Source organism: Musca autumnalis, unplaced genomic scaffold (genome assembly GCF_047663935.1).
Source record: "Musca autumnalis isolate F117 unplaced genomic scaffold, ASM4766393v1 scaffold_1, whole genome shotgun sequence".
Taxonomy (NCBI): domain Eukaryota; kingdom Metazoa; phylum Arthropoda; class Insecta; order Diptera; family Muscidae; genus Musca; species Musca autumnalis.
In genome coordinates, this window is record NW_027411644.1 from 90,479,873 (window position 1) to 90,500,228 (window position 20,356).

Genomic DNA, 20,356 nt, shown 5'->3' on the forward strand with positions numbered 1-20,356 from the left:
GAATTGTATTTTTGAGATGGGCAAACAAATCTAATAGGAAATTAATTAGGGTTTGGTTTGGTGGAAAATAGTAATTTGGTTGAGCGGCACGGATTTGGAAAATTGTGTAGAAAAGGAACAACAATAAAAGTAAAGAAACAAAAAAAAAAAGTACGTAATACCAATAATTGAATTTATCTAAAAAAAAAACAAGTAAAGAAGAGTTAGTCAACCTTGCCCGCAGCTAAATAATCTCAGTCTATGGCTAAAAACGATAATAGGAGTATTGGACTTAAAGATACTATGAACAGATCCCAAATTTTAAAAATAACTATGGGGGTTATCATGAATGAAATTTCCCGTGAGTTTCGTCTTTCTGCCGTTGCAACTTAAGGGAGAAAGTGAAAAAATTTACGGGGAATTGCCGTTCATGATAACCCCCTATAATTTTGGTATGTGACAGGAGAAATTTTCCAAGTTCCCAGGGTACCTACTGACAGACAATCAACACAGATTTATAGAAAATTAACTAATTACAAAAGCCGCTACTAACCCATTATTTTAACAAGGGTATGCCTCGCGTTATAAGTGATTATTTTTGGACCACAAAAATGAGTAGTTACCAAAAGTCGTGACTACTTAATTTAGCGGACAAAAAATAACCACTAACAACGCGCGACATGCCCTAGTTAAAACGATGGATTAGTATGGGAGCAGCAAATTGTTCGATGCCAAAGACGCTATTCAATCATGGGTGCAAGTGATCTGGCATGTCATCTTTTTAGCATCTTCATCGATGAATTTTATATGAGCGTGGACCCCAAAACATGGTATTCATTTTTGGATCAATAGCATGTCATTTTGACTAACGCTGTGAGATGTCATTTTCACCAATACTTTGACATGTCATTTTCACCAATGCTTTGACGTCGTTTTCACCAATGATTTGATATGTCATATTCACCCATGCTTTTACATGTCATTTACACCAATGCTTTGACATGAAATGTTCACGTCTTGTTCGAAAAATGGAAAATTCTGTATTGAAATATGATTTTCATGATTTTTTATTAATTCAAAGGAATTTATGAAATAACTCTAATTTAATTATCATCAACAAGTTTACATCCATAATTGCAGTTTATTGTTGTTGTAACTGTAGTTTATATGTTCATTTTTCTGCTTAATCTGACTGACTCCATCAGCTATTTCGATGGTTTGTAAACACAAAGATGTCCATTAAGATAAATTCGTGTTTAATTAGCGAAGACACATATCACTCTAGCGAAGACACAAATCAATGTAGCGCAGACACAAAGCGCTCTGTTAACGCTTTTGCTAACAGCGCGTTAGCAGAGCACTGTTAAGGTTAACAGAGCTATTCAAAAATGGGTTTCTTTGTAAAAATATGTTTTTTAGGGTCTTTAAGGAAAATTCTGCCAGGACAAAATGGCTACCATTGGAAAGCTTATCGAGAGTACTATCCCCTGCCATAATAAAATCTTTAAAAAATATTGCCCGATGTCCCGATATTTAATGTTTTGGGATAAACCCTGCAATAAGGATAATTATTTAGACATAGACAGATCCTTTTAGGAAAATTCTGCCGGGAAAAGATGGGTGCCATTGGAAAGCTTATCGAGATAGCTATCCCCTGCGCTAATAAAATCTATAAAAAAAATTGCCCGATGTCCGATGTTTTTGGGATAAAACCTGCAGTAAGGATAATTATTTTGACCACAGATCCTTTAAGGAAAATTCTGCCGGGACAACATGAGTACCATTGGAAAGCTTATAGAGATAGCTATCCCCTGCGCTAATAAAATCTTTAAAAAATATTGCCCGATATCGTGATATTTACTGTTTTTTGGATAAACCCTGCAATAAGGATAATTATTTTGACCACAGATCCTTTAAGGAAAATTCTGCCGGGACAACATGAGTACCATTGAAAAGCTTATCGAGATAGCTATCCCCTGCGCTAATAAAATATTTAAAAAGTATTGCCCGATGTCGTGATATTTACTTTTTTGGGATAAACCCTGCAATAAGGATAAGATAAGGATAAGACTTCGGGTACGATGTAGCCACCCACAGGTTGAGAACTTTAGTGAGATACTTGATTTTCGGCCGTCCAGCTGTTGCAGTTTAACACCGCCGCTGCTCGCAACAGAGTTTACTTCCTTCGCAACTGAGGCAACCAATGCAAAAGATCCAGTAAAATCATGGCATCTCATCGAACCACTTCCATAAAATTTTGCTGGGGGATTTTGTAATGAGTATTTTTGCTAGGAAGAAAAACACTAGGGTAGAGGTTTCGGAACACTCCGGCCAGTTTGGAAAATAAAATTATATCGCTGCTACAAAAACGACAAAGATTACTAACAAGTAAAAAAAGTATCAGTCTGCTTTTCCGACGGAGATATACCCTTAGCCTGTGTGGATTGAAATACTTTTTTTCACCAAAAAAAAAGAAAAAACTTAGCTGTAAACAGAGCCACTAGGAAAACCTTCGGCAAAAATGGCCAAAGGATCCTCGAACCACACAAAAATGTTGAACATTTGTGTGGGTGGTACCACAAGGATTGGACAGATATGGCCCAAATTTGAACATAAACTAACTAACCAAATCGGTTGCTACGTCTATGAGAAATCGCGCGTACCATTTTAGCGAATATTTTCGAAGTTTTATGGGGGCGGTATCGGAAGGAGTGGACCTATAAGCACCACCTTCGAATTTCATCTAACATTCGAAGAAATATTACAATACAAAGTGTGAACGAACGCAGTATTCGGTTCGAGCCCTCCAGGTACAACATATCGTCGGTGTCATGCTTAAGTGTTCCATACGCAATTTTGACATTTTGATATAATGGTACCTAACATGGTTTTGAAACATGCTCTTTCAGATTTTTTAGTCGGTATTTCTCTATCTCTTATAAATTCTGAGATATTCAGATGCCAATATGTTCCATATCCGTCTTCCAACACCGAAAAATTTATCATTTTGTTCCATATCCAAAAAGCCTGGCTTATGGAACAAAACAACTTTGAACTTCCTAGTTCCACATCCATGTCGTTTGGCGTATGGAACAAAAAGATACAAAAACGAATTGTTCCGCACCAAAAATGATGGCGTTTGGAACAAAAAATTGCCCAATTTTTTCAAGTTGCGGATAATGTGGCTTATGGAACAAATTGTTTTAAAGGACTTGGTTTAAAAACTACAGAATAGTAGTGTTTAAATCTAAATATTTTTATACCCTATACCACAATGTGGAAAAGGGTATTATAAGTTTGTTTTGGTAAAAATTCATGTAACACCGCGAAATATTAGTCGGAGACCCCCAATGTGGTATACCAATCTTCATATCTCGACGAGATAAAGCGATTTTGAGATGTGTGTCCGTCCGTCCTTCCGTCCGTCCGTCCGTCTGTCCATTATAAATTGTAAACACGCTCCAGGCCGCAATTATGGACCGATCGTCAAGGAATTTTGTATGGAGGTCGGGTTCAGATCAGAATAGATCCCTATTCTTATTGGTGATGATCGTGAAATATTTAGCGGGTGAAATTGACCAAAAACATAATATTTATCCAATTTTCTAGCGGCTCTGTAGGTCTCAATAATAGTCCGATCAACGCGTAATTTTAAATAAGGTAAGAGTATATGTTATAAGGTAAGAGTTATGAAGCTTGCAATTTGAGATGACGATCGGATAATATTTAGAGGGTTAAATGGACCAAAACTTTTGTGTGAAAATTGTGAACATTTTTAATATACTGCTTATATCTTAATTCCTGGAAGTGACATTCCGGACAAGTGAGATATACTTGAAAGTGGAACGCTTGACCTTTCAATTGATGCCAATTATGTTGGTGTGCATGATCAGATAACAGAGTTACAGCCTTATATATTCCGTTATTTGTTTGTAGTGTAATAATAAACTCGCTAGAAGTCGCAATTACGAGTATACATCAATAGTCACGAAATTTTGCACCGGCTAGGCCGAAAAAGATGCCTACAATTTTGAATGATGATCTGATATTCTTTATCGGGTGAAATGGACCATTACTTTTGTATGAAAAATATAAAAATTTTATTTTTGGTCGATATTTTAATTCCTTGAGGACATATATATTTCGCAAAGTAGCCTACATATGGAAAAAACTACTGACCTTTCCTCTGATGTAAATTGCAATAAAGTGTTTGTTAGATAACAGGCCAACTGCTCAATATATAATGGGTTCTGTGTAGATAACCACATTTTTATCCCATGCTACTTATTGTCTCTCCAAAAGTTTATGTAACACCACGAAATATTCGTCCTAGACCCCTTATTTGGTATGCCGAAATTCATATCTCGACGAGATAAAGCGATTTAACGATGTTTGTCCGTCCATTAAAAATTGTAAACAAGCTTAAGGCCGCAATTATGGACCGATTGTAACGAATTTTTTTAAGGAAGTTGGGTTCGGGCCAGTATAGAAATGATTAGTTTTTGGTGATGATCGTGAAATGTTCAGGGGATGAAATAGACCAAAAACAAAATTTTCGTAGGTCAAAATAATAACCCGCAAAATTTTAAACAAAGTTTGAGTTTATGATGAAGAAGAAGCGTACAAACAACGTAAAGATCAATACTTAGCGGGTTAAATGGACTGAAACTTTTGTGTGAAATTGGTAAAAATTTCAATACATTTTAGTTTGTATGAACTAAATGTTCCTTTCCTGCTACAAAAATGTCTTTGTCATGCTAGATAACTTTTTGGTTTTGGTCATAAGTATTATACATTACATATCTGATATTTGATAACTAAATTTTCACAATCATTGAAAAGAATTTCCGTGGAGAGCGATTGTCCAGGGATAGTGGTATAGGGTATCCCATGGTCGGCTCCGTCCGATTATAGACTTTTCTTACTTGTTAAATATTGTACTGTTATATTAAACTAAATTTATTTTCGCTTAATTTAGACGCCTCCTCCTAACACAAAACATATAAGATAAACTAAACAAAAAATCGCGATTCTTCAAAGTTAAAAATGGCATCTAACGTTTTTCTTTCTCATACCATAGTTTTATTTAACCCCCTTAATTTCCGGTTCTCAGTAGCACTTCACGTAAGGGAGGTGGAACACAATTGACAAAAAGTTGGTTTGGTGAAATATGACATAACGTGTTCCATGTGAAGAAAACTGCCAAAAACACGAAAAAAAAAGAACCCATGGAACAAATCAGCAACTTTTTGCAATAGTAAAAATTGGCCATAACTTGTAGACTATAACAGATATCTGACTAAAATCAACTTCTGATATATTGTTTAAGTTTAGTTAATTAGAATTGGGCTTTTAAAGTATTGAAGTTTTGTACCACTTTTAGACTGTATAGACTCAAACATTAACTTGAGTTTTTCTCGAATCAGGCAAATGGCGTGACATGACACCGACGATATGGTGTCATAGGGGTTTTTTTACAACTTTTGGGCTGTTTTCTTAAGAAGTATGGACTTGCCCCTGAAAAAACTTTTACTGGCGTAATTGAGACAGCGAATGCAAGTTTCTTCAACAAAAATCAAGGTGATTCGAGAGCAGGCCTTAAAGTGAATTTATCCAAAATTTTGTGTGGGAGGTACCCGAAGGAGTGGACACATATAGTCCATATTCGAACCTGATCTATATGTGGTAGATATTTTAGGATGTGTAAAGTAGGGACCAAATCGGTCACTCCCATCAAGAGTTATCCTGCGCTCAATTTTTTCCAACATTTTTGAACTTTTGTGGGGGAGGTATTTGAAGGAGTGGACCGATATGGCTTATCTTCGAACTTAATCAAGTTTGCACAAAATATTACGAAGACCAAGTTGTGGACCGAATCGGCAGATCCGTTCGAGAGTTATCTTGCGCTCCAACCACTACACACGGTGTCACAGGGCTTTTTTCTAACTTTCAAGCTATTTTCTCAGGAAGTGTGGACTTGCCCCTAATGAAACTTATATATGGGGGGCAGTGAATACATGTTGCTACAACAAAAATCAAAGAGGTCCTAAACTGAACTTTTCCGATATTTTGTGTGGGAGGTACCCGAAGGAGTGGACCGATTGAGTCCAATATACACCTTCTTGGAACTTAATGTACGTTCGGAAGAAATTTTACGATTTGTTTCATCTATATCGGATACCCAATTGGTAAGTTATCGTGCGTTAGTTGTTGTTGTTGAAGCAGCATAGAAACCTACGCGAAGCACAGGTTTGATTCTGGGTTGGCAGCCGCTGGCTGAAACACTATGGTTTCAGGTCAATCCGGAACGAAAGAACCCGCTGCCGTGGGTTAGTCATTTTAGTTGGTGCCGACAGAGTTTTTAAAGCTTTTGGACAATAATCTCAGGAAGTATCGACCTCCTTAAATTGCCTTTTGTCAAAATTGTTGAAATGTTTTTATTGTTATTTTAAGACTTCTGTATTATTGGGCTATAAGGTCCGTTTTTGTCAATGAAAAATAAATAAAAATGACTTATTTCATTATTTTATCTGAGGTTTCGTTGGGTTTTTACAACTTCCTCAGGGATAAGTTTTTATTGATCTGGCAACGACAAAAATATGCATACATACAAGAATTAGTTTTTCGTGTTTGAGGTTTCCGAAGGCTCGACCGATATAGTCCATATTCGGGCCTGCTTTATTTATGAATAAAATATTGAGATGCGCAAAGTTTGACGAAAATTTTGAACTGTTGTGGAAGATGTACCAAAGTAGATGCCCGATATGACCCCTCTTCGAAAGTCGGGGGAAAAATATTACCATGTGCAAAGTTTGGAGTGGTGCCGATGATAACTCTCAAAGGGATCAACCGATTTGATCCATTTGAGAGTTATCAGGCATACTGTCGGACGGACAGTTTTAATTCCTAATTATCTGAAATGGATTTCCTCCAAAAATACTTGACGTCCACAGCCATAATTTTTATAAAGTAAGGGTTTCTATAAGAAGTCATAGGGCTTTCCAAAAGAAGAAGATCAAGTGGCCTAATAAAACATAGGTGCCTTCTATAAGCAGTCCTAGAGCCTCGTAGAATAAGTCGTGGGGCTTTACTTGACGAAGTTTTAGAAGACCTAGGGGAACCTTCAATAAGAAAGTCAAGACGTCTTCTCAAAGAAGGCCAAGAGATCTTCGATAAGAAAACCTAGGGCCTTCCATAAGAAGTCCTAGAGCAGGGATGCGCTTTTTTGCAAAGGCAGTATACTGAGCGATCCCACTGAGTTGCATTTATATTTGCTTTTCTCCCTCACGCATGCTGTACGTAAACAAAACCAAAGAATAAACATAATTTGGTTGTTGCTTTTTTCACTCTGTTGATCTCCAATGTCCTAGAGACTCCTACAAGTCGTAGCGGTCTTCTAGAATCTAAGGGTCTTCTATAAGAAGGCCTAGGGGTCTTCTTAAGAAGAATGACATAGGGTATCTTCTAAAGGAAAACCTAGGTTATCATCTTAAAGAAGACCTAGGTGTACTAGGTTTATAGAATACCACTTGGTCTTTTTATAGAGGTCTTCTATGACTCCTAGGGGACTTAAGGATCTTCTAAAGGACGACCGAACGTTCTTCTAAGGGATATCCTATGAGTCTTCTAAAGCAAGACCTACTGGTCTGTTATAGGAAGACCAAGGGGTCCCATATAAGGCGACCTAAGGTTCTTGTATAAGAAGACCTAGAGGTCATCTATAAGAGGACCTAGGAATCTTCGTTAAGATGATATAGTGGTCCTATATAATAAAAGGTATGTGTCGTATTAGACCTAGGGGTTTCCTTGCGGGTGACCCCTATAAAACCTAGAAGCCTTCTAGGACCCCTAAGCCTTCCTTTAGAATACCTAAGGGACTTCTAGGACACCTTGCGGTTGACCCCTATAATACCTAAAAGCCTTCTAGTTAGGGGTCCTAGAAGGCTCTTAGGTATTATAGGGGTCAACCGCAAGATGTCCTAGAATACCCTTTCTTCCTTTAGAAGACACCAATGTCCTTATTCAGAAAAGTCCTGGGGGTCTTCTTAAGGATGACATAAGGAAATACTAAAGGAAGACCTTGGGGCCTGTTTAAGGAATACCTAGGGGGTCTTCTTAAGGAAGACCTAGGGGCCTTCTTAAGGAAGAAGTAGGGTTTTTCTATAGAGGACCTAGGAATCTTCTAAACAAATACCAAGAGATCTTCTTAACGAAGACCTAGTTGTCTTTTATACGAAGACTTAGGGATCTTCTAAAGAAAGAAATAGTCCTAGGGGTCTTCTAGAAGAAGAACTAGAGGACTTCTATAAGAAGAGCTAGAGATCTTCTAAAGGTCTTCCTTTAGAATACCCAGGTCTTCCTACAGGGATCTTCTATGACCCCTAACGGGGATCTTGTAAAGGAATATATACTGTTCTTCTATAAGAAGACATTCTGATCATCCATTAGAAGACCTTCTAATCATACACGAGAAGACCTTGCACAGTGGTCCCACTTGTATGGGAAGGTGCTACAAAAATATTTATAATCGCCGGATCAATCTGATTTTTTCAGTATATGCTAAAAATAAGTAAAAAATACTTTAGCCAAAACATCATCAATAAGGGTCCAGTTTTTCCTATAGGCCCCATGTAGAGGTACCAACCGAGGTATTTTGAAGCCTTTATTTACATTTTCGGCCCTAATTGGCTGTACTTTGGTATTTGGGGATCCCAATGGTCAAAAACCTGGTGCGCCAAAAAATTGTGGTCTTAGGTCCAGGTTCCGGTATAGCTCTCATATTACGATACCTGCCGATTTCAGGTATTTTGAAGATTTTTATCAACATTTTCGGCCCGAATTGGTTGTAATTTGCCGTTTGGAGTTCTCAATGATCAATAACCTTCTGCGCCAAAAATTAGGTCCAGGGCCTAAGGGCCTTCCATTAAAAGACCTAAGGGTCTCACTAAAAATGCCGGGGTCTTCTAAAAGATCTATAGGTCTTTTAAAATAAGACCTAAAGGTCTTCTTTAAGAAGGACCAGGAGTTATCGATATGAAGACAATTGGGTCTTCTATAAGAAGTGTTTTCTATAAGAATGCCTGGTGTCTTCTGAAAGAAGGATATTGTCAATAGGAAAACAATGGATACCTTATAAGACCTTGAGGTCTCCTATAAAAAAACCATGAGATCTTCTGTAATAGAACACTGAAGGGACTTATATAAGATGGCATAGAGTCTTCTACTTCTTTTAGTCTACTACAAGAATACCGTCTGCCCTTCTATAGGAAGAAGATAAGAGTTTGCGGCCTCCCATAAGTAGATCTCGTTGACCTTGTGGTGTTGCATTAAAAGATCTTCTATTATTTTTCCTTTTTGTCCTTGTAGACGTCCGTGGAGACGCCCTTCTGGTAATCTGTAAGTTCTCCCTTCTGGTCGTCTATACGAACTCTCTTCTGATCGTCTACAAAGACTACTCGTATCTTCTGGTCACCCATAAATACTCCCTTTTGAGTCATCTACAAAGATTTGCTTGTGGTCGTCTATAAAGTCTGCGGTCGTCACTAAAGACTTCCATCTGGTCGTCTATCTATCTATCTATCTATCTATCTATCTATTTTCTGGTGGCGACGACTCCATTCTGTTCCTTTATAAAGACTCCCTTCTGGTCGTCTATAAAAACTCTCTTTTTGGTAGTTTATAAGGGCTGCCTTCTATCCACCAAAAAAGAATCCCCTCTGGCCATTCATAAAGACTATGTTCTGATTGCCTAAAAGATCTTCTTCTGGTCCCCGATAATGACTCTACCCAGGTTCTTCGTAAATATCGCCTTCCAGTCGCCTATAAAGATTCCCTTGAAGTTGTCTATAAAGATTTTTTGCTCGTCTATAAAGACTCCTTTCTGTATAAGAAGACCTTGTAGTTTTCTTTTCGAAGACCTTGTGGTTTTCTATTGCTATTCTAGACCTTGTTCAACTATGAGGAGCCAATCTAGTCTTCGATGTAACAGCTCCTTCCATTAGAAAACCTTTTGAAGTTCCATAAGTAGACCTTGTGGTCTTCTTTAAAACAAGTCTCCTTCAAGATGTCTTTGTGGTATTCTACAGTAAGAGCTTTTGGTAATCTATATGAACACCTGTTGGCCCTTTTTTATGAAGAATTTTGCTTCTCCTTAGAGAAGACGTTGTTGAAAGATGTTTTGGTTTTCTGTTCTTTTCCAAACAGCCTTTGATTGTCTTCCATAGGAAGACCACTGAAGCCCAATAAGAAAATTTTTCTGTTTTATTCTGGTATACTATACCTTTCGGTTGTTCTAAAGGATGGTGAAGACATGAGTCTTCTATAAGAAAACACTTTGGCCTTCAACGATAATATTTTGTTGGACTTTCTATAAGAAGGTTTTCCAAAAGAAGACTTATATTATTTAGGAAGATTATCTGTGGGATCACATTCTGCCTGCATCTATACATATAAAAGACCTCCTGGCATTTCTCAAAATTCCATTTGAAATTCTTTCATCGCAAATAACCTTTCCCCATGATGATGCATGCATGGCATGTGAATTGCATTCATCAATTAGTTCCGTTTTGATGTGTAATTTAACGGTAAAATGATGCACATGTTGCAACTTCAATTTATCACACCTCATTCAAGACGAATGGAGGGAGAAACAGCGGCGTTCTTGCAGCAACAAATAGAAATTGAAAATATGGAGAAAAAAAGAATTCCCAATAAAAATATTGCCTGCTTCTCCTTGTTGTTGTTGCTGCTGCTGTTCATGGAAAAGATTTATAATAACAATCAACAAATAAAATTGCATCCCCAGTCGTCTCCCTTCTCTTCCCTCCTCTCTGCATTAGTTTTCAGCTTCTCCGGGATTATCACGTAGCAAATAATGTGGTGTAATATTATGGAATTAGCTGCAACATACTAAAGTACTGTTACAAAAAAAAAAAAAAACAAGAAAAGAATCCAACCATTCATATTGGCATTCATATGAATGCGGTGCTTTGCAAACATAAACATGTGTAGAGAAGAAATATAAAACCAACAACTACTTCTTCTTCCTCTAGTTCTAATCCCAGCAGTCTAGATTTTTCTTGTGTTTCTTATCGTCGTTTGTTTTATTTTACAAATGAAAGAAATCGGAAACTTATGTGCAAAAAAAAAACAAACTGCTTCACAATAAGAACCGAACCTATTGAATGTACTTTAGACGTAAAAAAAACGTCTCATGCTGTAATCCAACACTTTGGTGCTTCTACCAACCAGCAGTGCAAATGTTTTGCACTGCTACTCACATGGTCTATTGCTTAGACGAGCTTTGAGTCCCCTCTTTGTGTAACTTTTCTATGGAAATCTTTTTTTTCGACGACATTTTGCCAAGCAAGTGGACAACATTTAAAAACAGAAACTTCTTAGAAACATTTTTAAAGTCATTTCTTGGGTCATTTAAATTTAAGATATGTTTTTCTTTTTTTAAGGAATTTCCAATAAGCACTGATTGTTTCATGGAGGACAAAATTCTCAGCAGCTTTTAAATTTATAAAAAATATTTTGGTCATTATTTGTTGAAGTTTTGAATTAGGGCCTTATGTATTTACCTGGTAAGTGATTAAATGCGATCTTGTGTTTCAAATAAACATGATCTGATATAAACACCTAGTAGTTCTTACCTGGAAATAAGAAAAAATAAAAAATACATATTATTATTGCATTAATTTAAGGTAAATTTTGATTAGATTAAAAGAATATACAAATTAAAAACTTCAAACCGATTGGATCAGAAATTGGCTCAAATATGAGAGTTGAGAGAGAAAATGCCGTCGTCGTTTACCGTCCTCGAAAAGGCAAGATTATTATGTATATAAAACAAGTAAAAAAGTGTCAGTCGGCTTTGCCGACAGATATATACCCTCAGCCAATGTGAAGTTAAACGTTCACCTACGGACAGATCGAATGTAGTTAAGGTCTCTTCAGAATTATGTGGATTTTTTTAAATATAAGGGAGAAGTACCGGAAGTTGTGGACCGGTATTGCCCCATGAAACTAAGTCTGGATATAACATGACGAAGACCCAATGTTGGACCAAATCGGTTGAACAGTTCGGAGTTATCGGTTTTCACACCTTTCTTGCTGTTTTCCCAAGAAATATTGACTTGCTCCTGAAAAAACTTTTACCGTCGTAATGGAGGTAGCGAATGCAAATCGCTTCAACAAAAATCAAAGTGATTCGAGAGCAGGCCTTAAAGTGAACTTATTCAAAATTTTGTGTGAGAGGTGCCCGAAGGAATAGACAAATATAGTCCATATTCGAGCTTGATCTATATCCGGTAGATATGTTTGGATGCGCAAATTACATCGGTCACTCCCTTCAAGAGTTATCGTGCGCACAATTTTTCCGAACATTTTTGAACTTTTGTGGGGGAGGTACCTGAAGGAGTGGACCGATATGGCTTATCTTCGAACTTAAACTAAGTTTGGACAATATATTACGAAGGCCAAATTTTGGACCGAATCGGCATATCCGTTCGAGAGTTATCTTGCGCTTCAACCACCACACACGGTGTCATAGGGGCTTTTTGCGTCGTTCCGTCTATTTTCTCAGGAAGTATGGACTTGCCCCTGATGAAACATGGCCCGTCGTATGCGGGGCAGTGAATACAAGTTGTTGCAACAAAAATCAAAGCGATTCGAGAGCTGGTCCTAAACTGAACTTATCCCAAATTTTGTGTGGGATGTACCCGAAGGAGTGGACCGGTTGAGTCCATATTGGAACCTCATCTAAGTCTGGTGGACATTTCACGATTTGCAAAGTATGGACCCAATCGGTACATATGGACCCAATCGGAACATATTGGAACTTTTGTGAGGGAGGTTCCGGAAGGAGTGGATCGATATAGCCCATCTTCGAACTTAAACTAAGCCAAATTTGAACCTAATCGGTTCATCCGTTCGAGAGTTATCGTGCACTCCATCCAGCCAGACAGACAGACGGACAGACGGACGGACATTTCTCAATCGACTCCAAATTGTCTGAAACGCATTTCGTCCAAACATACTTGGGGTCTAAAACCATTATTTCGATGAGGCACATTTTGCCCGTATGAAAGTGTATATACCATCGTTAGCATAAATGCTGAGGGTATAAAAATATCAGTCAGCTGTGCTGACGGAGATACATCCTCAGCCACCGACCAAAAAAACCAAACACAATAATTATGCCGTTTATCCGAATTTTGTGTGGAGGTACCCGAAGTAGTGGACCGATATAGTCCATATTCCAACCTGATTGGATGAAATAATGCGATGTGCAAAGTGTGCGCCAGTCAGAAACTCACTACGAGAATTATCTTGCCATTTTGGTTGGTGCTGACAGGGTTTTGGAGTTGCGCACGAAAAAAATTGTACCGTCATAAAGGGAGCCGCAAGGACAAATTACTGAAAAAAAAACTTCAAAACGATCCGAGAGGAGCTCTTAAACTTCAGTTTATCCGCATTTGGTGTGGGAGGTATACGAAGGAGTCGACCGATACAATCCATATTCCAACCTGATACATGACTGGATGAAATAATACGATGGGCAAAGTCTGCACCTATCAGAAACTCTCTGCGAGAATTATCTTGCAGATTAGTCTTTTTTGTTTGGTGGCGTCAAGGTTTCTTGGAGCTTTTAGGCCAATATCTCAAGAAATATGGACTTGACAAAAAAAATGTACCGTCGTAAAGGGAGCCGCAAGGACAAATTACTGAAAAAAACTTCAAAACGATCCGAGAGGAGCTCTTAAACTTCACTTTATCCACATTTTGTGTGGCAGGTATACGAAGGATTGGACCGATACAATCCATATTCCAACCTGATACATGACTGGATGAAATAATACGATGGGCAAAGTCTGCACCTATCAGAAACTCCCTGCGACAATTATCTTGCGGATTAGTCAGTTTTGGTTGGTGCCATCAAGGTTTCTTGGAGCTTTTAGGCCAATCAATATCTCAGGAAGTATGAACTTGCGCAAGAAAAATATTGTACCGTCGTAAAGGGAGCCGCAAGGGCAAATTACTGAAACAATTTCGGAACTATCCGAGAGGAGCTCTTAAACTTTATTTATCCGAATTTTGTGTGGGAAATGCCCGAAGGTGTGGACCGATATAGTCTACATTCGAACCCGATCTATATGCGGAAGGAATAATACGATGTGCAAAGTTTGGACCAAATCGATTGCTCCCTTCGAGAGTTATCGTTCACACATTACAGAAAAATGTTGAACTTTTGTGGGGGAGGTACCCGAAGGAGTGGACCGATATCACCCATCTTCGAACTTAAACTAAGTTTGGACAAAATTGGTTCGAATCGGTTGATCAGTTCGAGAATTATCGTGCGCACCAGCCAGCCAGACAGCCGGACATGGCTAAATCGACTCCAAATTGTCTGAAACGAATGTCGTCCAAACATATTGACGCCTCCAAACAATAGTATGCTAAGTCGACTTAGCATGTTTTCAAGTTCTTTACATTTTTATATTTAACGTCCTTTAACTTAAATACTGTCAAATTTTGGTAATGATCGGACAATCCGAACAGAAGTTATAAACAAATATTTACTTAGCATAGTACTGAAGGTCAAAGAAATTTCCAAACTTTTAGAGCTTGTCCTGCAAAACTCGCTTTTCAGAATAAGCAAACTATTATTTGGAGGTGTCGAACGTCCTTTAACTTAAATTCTGTCTAATTTTGGTAATGATCGGTCAATCCGAACAGAAGTTATAAACAAATATTGACTTAGCATAGTACTGAAGTTCAAAAAATTTCCAAACTTTGAGAGCTTCTCCTGCAAAACTCACTTTTTAGACTTAGCATACTATTATTTGGATGTGTCGATATGTATTGGGGTCTAAAACCATTATTTCGATGAGGCACATTTTTGGTCGTATCAAAGTGTATATACCCTTTCTAGCCTAAAATCTGAGGGTATAAAAACCCACAAAAATGTTCATAGTGAGAGTCACTGTCGCATCGCTAGTAGTAATTTGAAATCTAGGCCCGACTACACAACCTATTGAACCGGCATGACACGAAGCTAAGCACGACATGTTTTAATCTAAATCACTTATTCGATCAACGAAACTACTTTTGAGAAACTGCAAAACCCATCTGATTGCCGAAAAATAATTTCTTTTGGTTCTTTACAAAGACCCTCTGGTCTATATACCTTCAGTTTTCTATAAAGGCTTCCACCCGTTCTGTTCGTTTTGAGGTCACTTGTTATAGGTTGAGTCACTCGCGCATCGCTAGTAGTAATTTAAACTGTAGGTCTACGACTACAAAAGCTATTGAACCCCCGTGACACGAATTTAAGTACGACATGATCTTCTCAGTATCGAATAATTGACCAGCAAAAATCTTAGGAATTTTGAAACTCCATCTGATTGTCTATAAAGACTACCTTGTGGTTGCTTACATAGGCTACCCCGTTTGGGTCGTATATAAAAACTATCTTCAGGTAGTCTATAAAGGCTTCCACCCAGTATGTTCGTTTTGAGACCATTTATTATTGCTTATAAAGACGCCTTCCGCTCACTCGGACATTTGTGGAAGTCACTCGCAATTTAGTCTCTAGGCCCCAACTACGCATGCTATTGACCCCGCATGACACGAAGCTAGCAAATAAGCGAACAAAATCACATCTAAACAAGAAGAGTTGCTATTATAAACAATTTTTCACGGTCCGCCCGTTATTCCATATAAAGACTCCCTTGAACCCACGCGACACGAACTTAAGCACGACATGATCTTTTCTGTATCGAATATTCGTTCAGCCGAACTTATTTATAGGAATTTTTGAAAATGCATCTAATTGTCTATAAAGATTACCCTATGGTTGCGTACAGAGACTCCCCTTTGTTCTTATATAAAGACTATCTTCTGTTTGTCTATAAAGGCTAACTGTTCGTATTTAGGGCAGTCTGTTCGTATTTAGGGCAATTCTTATAGGATATAAAGACTACCTTCCGCTCAGTCGTAATTTGAACTCTTGGCCCGATTACGAAAAATATTGAGCCGCATAACACGAAATTAAGAATGACATTATCTTATCTGCATCGAAAATTTCATAGATTTGATCGTTTATAAACAACCTTCCCGTCGTCTATAAAGACTCCCTTCCGCTCGTCTATAAAGACTCCCTTCCGCTCGTCTATAAAGACTCCCTTCCGCTCGTCTATAAAGACTCCCTTCCGCTCGTCTATAAAGACTCCCTTCCGCTCGTCTATAAAGACTCGCTTCCGCTCGTCTATAAAGACTCCCTTCCGCTCGTCTATAAAGACTCCCTACCGCTCGTCTATAAAGACTCCCTACCGCTCGTCTATAAAGACTCCCTTCCGCTCGTCTATAAAGGCTCTCTCCCGCTCGTCTATAAAGACTCCCTTCCGCTCGTCTATAAAGACTCCCTTCCGCTCGTCTATAAAGACTCCCTTCCGCTCGTCTATAAAGACTCCCTTCCGCTCGTCTATAAAGACTCCCTTCCGCTCGTCTATAAAGACTCCCTTCCGCTCGTCTATAAAGACTCGCTTCCGCTCGTCTATAAAGACTCCCTTCCGCTCGTCTATAAAGACTCCCTACCGCTCGTCTATAAAGACTCCCTTCCGCTCGTCTATAAAGGCTCTCTCCCGCTCGTCTATAAAGACTCCCTTCCGCTCGTCTATAAAGACTCCCTTCCGCTCGTCTATAAAGACTCCCTTCCGCTCGTCTATAAAGACTCCCTTCCGCTCGTCTATAAAGACTCCCTTCCGCTCGTCTATAAAGACTCCCTTCCGCTCGTCTATAAAGACTCCCTTCCGCTCGTCTATAAAGACTCCCTCCGCTTGTCTATAAAGACTGCCTTCAGCTCATCTGTAACGACTCCCTTCTGCTAGTCTGTAAAGACTGTCTTTAGCTCGTACAGACTCCCTCCGCTCGTCTACAAAGACTTCCTTCCGTTCGTCTATAAAGACTCCTTCCGCTCGTCTATAAAGACTCCCTTCCGCTCGTCTATAAAGACTCCCTTCCGCTCGTCTATAAAGACTTCCTCCGCTCGTCTATAAGGACACCCTACGCTCGCCTTTAACGACTCCCTGCGCTCGTCTATAACGAATCCCTAAGCTCGTCTATAACGACTCCCTGCGCTCGTCTATAAAGACTCCCAGCGCTCGTCTATAAAGACTCCCTCCGCTCGTCTATAAAGACCCCCTCCGCTCGACTACAAAGACTGCCTCCGCCCGTCTGTGAAGACTCCCTCCACTCGTCTATAAAGACTCTCTGCGCCGGCCTATAAAGACTCCCTACCACTTGTCTATAAAGACTCCCTACCACTCGTCTATAAAGACTCCCTACCACTCGTCTATAAAGACTCCCTACCACTCGTCTATAAAGACTCCCTTCCGCTCGTCTATAAAGACTCCCTTCCGCTCGCCTATAAAGACTTCCTCCGCTCGCCTTTAACGACTCCCTGCGCTCGTCTATAACGAATCCCTACGCTCGTCTATAACGACTCCCTGCGCTCGTCTATAAAGACTCCCAGCGCTCGTCTATAAAGACTCCCTCCGCTCGTCTATAAAGACCCCCTCCGCTCGACTACAAAGACTGCCTCCGCCCGTCTGTGAAGACTCCCTCCACTCGTCTATAAAGACTCTCTCCGCCGGCCTATAAAGACTCCCTACCACTCGTCTATAAAGACTCCCTACCACTCGTCTATAAAGACTCCCTACCACTCGTCTATAAAGACTCCCTACCACTCGTCTATAAAGACTCCCTTCCGCTCGTCTATAAAGACTCCCTCCGCCCGTCTATAAAGACTTCCTCCGCCCGTCTATAAAGACTTCCTCCGCTCGTCTATAAAGACTCCCTCCGCTCGTCGATAAAGACCCCCTCCGCTCGTCTATAAAGACCCCCTCCGCTCGTCTATAAAGACCCCCTCTGTTCGTCTATAAAGACTCCCTTCCGCTCGTCTATAAATACTCCCTTCCGCCCGTCTATAAAGACTCTCTTCCGCTCGTCTATAAAGACTCCCTTCCGTTCGTCTATAAAGACTCTCTTCCGTTCGTCTATAAAGACTCCCTTCCGCTCATCTATAAAGACTCCCTTCCGCTTGTCTATAAATTCTCCTTTCCGCTCGTCTATAAAGACTCCTTTCCGCTCGTCTATAAAGACTCCCTTCAGCTCGTCTATAAAGACTCCCTTCTGCTCGTCTATAAAGACTCCCTTCAGCTCGTCTATAAAGACTCCCTTCCGCTCGTCTATAAAGACTCCCTTCCGCTCATCTATAAAGACTCCCTTCCGCTCATCTATAAAGACTCCCTTCCGCTCATCTATAAAGACTCCCTTCCGCTCATCTATAAATACTCCCTTCCGCTCGTCTATAAAGACTCCCTTCCGTTCGTCTATAAAGACTCCCTCCGCTGGTCTATAAAAACTCCCACCGCTCATCTACAAAGACTCCCTCCGCTTGTCTATAAACACTGCCTTCAGATCATCTATAACGAGTCCCTTTTGCTCATCTATAAAGGCTCCCTTCTGCTCGTCTGTAAAGACTGTCTTTGGCTCGTACAGACACCCTCCGCTGGTCTATAAAGACTCCCTCCGCTGGTCTATAAAAACTCCCACCGCTCGTCTATAAAGACTCCTTCCGCTTGTCTATAAAGACTGACTTCAGCTCATCTATAACGACTCCCTTCTGCTCATCTATAAAGACTCGCTTCTGTTCGTCTGTAAAGACTGTCTTTAGCTCGTACAGACACCCTCTGCTCAACTACAAAGACTCCCTTCAACTAGCCTGTAAAGAGTCCCATCTGCTGGTCTATAAAGACTTACTTCCGCTCGTCTATCAAGGCTCCATTCCGCTCCTCTGCCCCTATATAAAGACTCCGTTCTGGACGTCCGTAACGATTCCTTCTGTTTTACTCTAAAGATTTCTTCCGGCTCGTCTATAAAGACTCCCTCCTGTTCCCTTCTGCTTGTCCATAAATACACAAATCTGCTCGTCTGTAAATACTTCCTTTAGCTCTTCTATATAGTGTAGTGATGGCCTCCAACAACAACTTTCCTATGCCCGCGGGCATACGACACACACGTACACTGTTCGGTTAATTGCAAATGTGTGATTTTGGCCATCACTGATATAGTGTAAATACTCCGTTCTGGACGTCCATAAAGACGAACTCCTGCTCATATATGAAGACTCGATTTTGAGCGTCCATAACAATTTCCCTTTGGAGGTCCATAAAGACTCTATTCTGTTCGTCCACGAAATCTTCCTTCTGGCAGCCTGTGAAGACCCGCTTTCGTCTAAAAGACTTCCTTATGTTCGTTTAAAAGCTTCCCTTCTGAAAATTCTATAAATACTCCCTTCTACTACTGCTCGTATATAAAAACAAGTTTACCGCAATTATCATTCTATTTCAAAAAGAAACCCAATTTTACTACAAAACCACCACCCTGCGAACCAAATTACTACTATGACAAAATTCTACCCCATTGATGGAATTGAAAAAGTGAATACATCATCATTTCTGTATGCAAAGCAGCACACCTTTTTGTTCTCATATGAAAACTAAACAAGAACACACACACCTGCACACAGTATGCAACATACGCATACATATGAGGTACATATATACTAGGTAGTGGACATGCAACGTGCATTCAACCGCAGCAGCAATTACAGGTATGTGACGTCATAATGATGCTGGTTATCGATGCCGCCACCAATGTCCACTCAATAAAAGCATAACTGAGCAGTGAGTGGCAACTTGCAACCTGAGAGAGTGGAAAGAGAGACCAAAACTTCTGAATGGAAGAAGAAAAAACTAGAACTATCTCACGCCCAAAAATAATGGCAATGCAGTAATGCAGAGCACGTCATTGTCATCATCATTGCGAATGCAAAGGAAGAAATTGACATAAAAACAACACCAACAACAACATTTTGCAGCATAGAAGAAATTCCAAAGTTGTCATGCATTGAATTCATGGTTGTTGTTGCTGTTGTTGTTGTTCTTTGGGAAAATGCATTGTTGGCGTGCCAATAGATATGTGGATTGCGGCAGGGGTAGGTACTGTAGAACTACTTCAAAACAAGTACAAAAACCAGAAGAAGGGGGAAATAGTAGACGAAGAATGGGCATACAAAAACGAGATCATACTACAAACGTTCGGCAAAAATACTACAGTTACTAGGTATTATAAATAGTTGCAACTCTAACACACAGTACGGGTTGCCAAACTATCTAAATAGAGAATTTTGTTACGAACTAAAGGGAAAGGGTAATGGTAGTCATTAGAGACGACCTAAAGCGAATATCAGAAGGGCGACTTTATAGAGGCTCAGAAGGAAGTCTTTATAGTTAAAACTATTAACAAACTT

General features: G+C 39.5%; 1 protein-coding gene across 2 annotated transcripts in view; it reads right to left on the reverse strand.

Annotated features, from left to right (window-relative positions):
• The window catches only part of Csk (C-terminal Src kinase), a 122,164-nt gene that overhangs the window by 88,911 nt on the left and 12,897 nt on the right, over positions 1-20,356 (reverse strand). The gene's annotated exons all lie outside the window — the stretch shown is intronic.